This window comes from Phodopus roborovskii, unplaced genomic scaffold (assembly GCF_943737965.1).
Source record: "Phodopus roborovskii unplaced genomic scaffold, PHOROB, whole genome shotgun sequence".
Lineage (NCBI taxonomy): Eukaryota > Metazoa > Chordata > Mammalia > Rodentia > Cricetidae > Phodopus > Phodopus roborovskii.
In genome coordinates, this window is record NW_026126611.1 from 7,421,136 (window position 1) to 7,425,723 (window position 4,588).

General features: G+C 45.2%; 1 long non-coding RNA gene across 2 annotated transcripts; it reads right to left on the reverse strand.

Annotated features, from left to right (window-relative positions):
- Positions 1–980: 980 nt before the first annotated feature.
- LOC127237747 (uncharacterized) lies at positions 981–4,306 on the reverse strand. Of its 2 annotated transcripts, none has more exons than XR_007835869.1 (3): positions 4,193–4,306; positions 3,943–4,025; positions 981–3,165 (listed from the first exon to the last, which is right to left on the reverse strand). It is a non-coding gene; the product is annotated as an uncharacterized LOC127237747 (long non-coding RNA). The 2 variants fall into 2 exon arrangements; XR_007835870.1 differs by having other exon boundaries at positions 981–3,216.
- Positions 4,307–4,588: the final 282 nt, after the last annotated feature.

Consider the following 4,588-nt stretch of genomic DNA (forward strand, 5'->3'; position numbering starts at 1 on the left):
AGACCTCAGGGGTGTGGACACTAGGAGTCTGTCCACCAAAGTGTGTACAAAGACTTACCCATCAAGTGTGCTTACTTTTGTATTTGGCATTTCCATATAAAAGGAAAGGAATTGTTTGTTTTAAAATTATATCTAGGGGGGTGGAAAGATGCCTCGGCGGTTAAGAGCACTTACCGCCTTCCTGTTAACTGTACAGTTTTACCATCCCCCTCAAGTAAACCCAAGCTGTCACCATCTTTGGCGCTCAGAGCCAACAGCTACCCTCCTTGCATCGGTGGTATCTCTGATGCCAGTGGTCTTTCCTGTTCTTGGCTGACTTGATAAACTCAGCAAGGACTGTTTTAAAAATAACACTGGAGGTTTCTCTCATCTGAGCTTCTCAAAGCGTCCCACAAGCCTCCTCGTTAGCCTTCAGACACCTTGAGGCAGCCACCGTGGAAGATGGCCCTACTCACTGCACAAGGACTGATACCTTGTCCTGTGTACATCTCTCCGCGCTGGCACAGATGTGCACTCAGGGTGGTAAAGAGCCAAGTCCTGGGAGAACGCTAGAGAACTTGAAAGTGAAACATTTCATTCCAAATAGAATTCTGCAGAAAATCAGATACCCTAATTCTTCCCAACCCAGAGACTCCGCTCATAGTTGTATGTATATTCAGTGGATCTGGGAAAGTTTAGTATCAAAATGCAAAGGGTTTATAGTTAACACACTTAGCATGTCACGGAAACAAACCGAGGTAAGGCAGGACACTTTAATGAGAAGTTTTCTGATAGTGTTTTCAGGGGCTAGAGAGGGCTCAGAGGTTGTGAGTTCAATTCCCAGCAACCACATGGTGGCTCACAACCACATGTAATAGGATCTGATGCCCTCTTCTGGTGTGCAGGTTTACATGCAGAGGATTCACACATAAAATATAAATCAATTTAAAAAATTAGATAATTTTTCAAGAGAATTTTCTGTCCTTTCACACACAAAAAAATGTTGCTTCAATATGTTTATAAAATAACACCACACTTTGAAACACATAAATGGAAAGAATGTACGATGACTCAAATTCCCACCACCATAAAGTGAGAGCCATGGAGATCATGCCACATGATTCCTTTTACATATGCACACCATTGTACACTGGTCATTTAACCAGAAAACAAAAACAATAGAATCATTTCAAGCCTGCTATCTTGCATGTGTGTATGTGTTTGGGTGAGTGCATGTGTGTATACATGCAATTGGAAGCGGAAGCGTGAGGAGATGGGGGGGGGGAGAGAGAGAGAGAGAGAGAGCAGTTTGTATTACACTTCCATCGGTTACCTAGATAATATCCTCTCTTGTTTACTTCCCGGCTCAGGAGCAGCCCAGAGTCAAACTTTGTCCTTTGTCTTAGGACTCTTCGTCCTCTCTTTGCGTTTGTTCATCTTGGAGTCATGAGAGAGAATGGCCACGCATTTTGTAAACAATATCCATTTGGGTTTGCCTGCTATTTCTTCGCAAACAGACTCAGGGACAGGCGCTCACGAGGCTCCAGCTGTGGCACACGGGACAGTGGTGGCAGGCAGCAGGCAAAAACGCCATTCCTGGGCTGCTGTGGGCTGAAACCGCGGGCGGGTACCGTCCCAGCTGGACTGCTGCCTTCTGGGCCTCCAGTTCTCAGAATGAGCCCATGTGAAGGTGTGGTGTTACCCTCTGTCTGCCCGAGCTGGGTAAATCTGGAGTGTGGGACAAACACAGCCAAGCCTGGCACCCCACATGCAGGTGCTTGTTCCAGGGAAGACAAAAAACGATGCACGCAGAGCCGCAAAGGTCCCAGGTGATGTTGCTGATGAATTGTAAAGCGTGCCACAGCAGCACCTGCTCTGATGTAAAGGGAAGGCTCTTCTGACTTCAGGCCCCGGGGCAGACGGCAGGTGCACACAGCGAGGCTCTGAGGCTCCAACTGCAGCTGGGTTCCAACTGGGCTCCCTCAAGCCCTGCTCTGCGCACTCCACACCCACTCGCTGGCCAAAGAGCCCACGCAAGACAAAGAAGCTCTGTTTCCCTTCTGGAAACAGGGCTTAGTCAGAGGGTCCTTGGAAGAATGCAGAGAGGATCTCAGAAGTCTCGGCTCTCGTGTGTGAAGAATGGGTCTGGGACTCGTGTGTGAAGAATGGGTCTGGGAAGCTGGTCCTGGTTGGGGTCTCGGTGTGTGGGAGGAAGCGGCAAGAGAATGGTTAGTTCTTTGTCAGCCCCGGCTGCATGACAAGACAAGCTCAAAGAGAAAATGCCTGTTGTTACTTCAGGGTTAAACTTAGTGAAACAACCTACACCACTTTTATTTTGTCTCTGGGTTCTGGGAAGTGACTGTGGGCACCCAACAAGAACAAAACTCTCTTGGACGATGTAACTGATACTGTCTACCTCAAAGGTTCGATGTGAGATTTATGATCATCATCATCATCTCAGAGACAAAGGCTCTCTATGTAGCCCTGGCTGGCCTTTAATTACTGTGTAGACCAGGCTGACCTTGAACTCACACTAAGCCACCTGGTTCTGCCTCCCTCATGCTGGGATTACAGGTGGGCTCCACTTAGCCCGGTGACTGGGAGGTTTCCTTTGGGTTTAGCGTGCAAAACTCTCCGGTGTGCAGGAGAAGTTATTTGTGCTTTCGTTGTTTTCAATTTACTAGTTTTCACTAGGCATATTATAAAAAGAAGAAAGTAATGTGTTTATCGGGCTGTCTACTGGTTCCTGCGGGGTTCTTAGCAATAGCCTGATCACTGACATCCAGAAGGGGAAATCTGCATGTGTTTGTTCCCTTGCAAACATCTGATAAGTGCAAGCCAGTAAAATCTGAAGGTCATTCCTACTTGGGATATAAAAGAAAAAATGAGGGTATATGTCATTATAGATGAGTCATTAAGAAAAAGAAATTGTACATCTTTTAAATTTTTTCATTTTTGTCACTTTCTATTGTTCATATGATGTCTGCCCTCAATAAGAATACATTTCTAATTTGTTCTAATATAGACTAATTTCTGGGTTTACTTCCGAATGTAATATAGCCATTTACACTCTAAAGATCTGATGATTTTTTTAATAACATAAACATACCTTTTTCCAATAAGCTATGTTACTTCCAGCCTTCTGATAGAGCTGTGATGAAGAGATGCTGTGTCTTTCTCGGTATCCTGTCAAAAGACGTCAGTTTGTCCAGTAATCCGCGATGCTCATTTTGAACACTGGGATAAGGAGGTTTTTCCAATTTGAAGTTACTAGTTCTCCTTTAACAGCTCTAACAGTGAAAACGGTAACTGATTTGAACACACACTGGTGATTTCCTAGCCTGCTTCCTTCCTTGCTTGCTTCTTTCTTCCTGCCCCTTCCCTCTCTTCCTCCCTCCCCCCCCTTTCTCTCTCCCTTTTTTCTTTCTCACTTTCTCATAAAGAAACGTATCCTCTGTCTCATTATCAACCGTCAGCACATTCTGGTGTGCTTGGACCAGCATGGCCTGAGGTGTGTATTTTATTCAGTGGGTTATTATTTATCAACATGTATAGTTATTTTGATATTGAAGTTGTTCCAACTAAACTCCCCTGTACCTTGGCACTTGCTTCCTGCTCTTTGACTCAGCCCCATCGTCCGGGCTCATGTTAGACTTCTCCTGTCTTAACTCTGCAGTCTGACATTTCTCAGAGGGATCCTAGTTTCTTTTGGTAGAAAAGACATGTGTGTTTTCTATTTCCATTTTTCTAAAAAGATGAGTGTGTATGTATATATTTCCTTCACCACCAAAAGCCATTTCCTCAAACTTATATGTGCAATTGTAATTCAAAACTGTAATCTATGTTCTATGCTTTTTGCTTTCTATGTTTGTAGATTTTTTTCCCTCTCATAACTCTCAATATATTTTCCTTGAGCCTAGAATTTAAAAAATGAATTCTTGGCGTTCTATAATAAATACCAACCTGCCAGGCAAGATGTGTCCGTTGGTACGACGGTGGCAGAGCTTCTCTGGAGTTACCAACCATTCCGTGCCTGACTTGGAGGCCTGATTCACAAGAGATAACACATGCCTTGTACTGTAAACCAGTCAAAATGTGAATAAGAAATCTTGGGCCCTGAGGTGGAGGGCCCTGCTACTGCCGGTTTGCTAAACGGACACAACATCAAACTACTTTTTAAATATTTATGTACGTACTCCAGACAAACACTTACATGGAGAAGCCTATCCTTGCAGGGTTCCACAACTGTGCGAGATGCTGAGAATAAGAGACGGATGGATGAAGGCTCAGCCCTGAACGGGACTTTGCCGTTATCAGTGACCCTCCGGCAAGGTGGCCCCCGTCAAGGGGAACAGTGTGAGGTTATCAAGCAAGGGAGCCAGAACAAGGAACCGAAACTGGTATTCACCAAACAGAAAACATGTATTACTCAGGGGTCCCCGAGAGAGTAAAGGTCACTAGAGGAGGCTGCTGGGGAGTCTGGAGGAGAGGAGGCGCCGGGGAGAAGGGGGGCAGAGAGACTACATCTTTATTCGTGTTTACCCTTTGAGTATTCTTCAGGGTTATGGACAGGCTAGTTTACAGAAAGCACCTCCGGAGGGGAAACGTT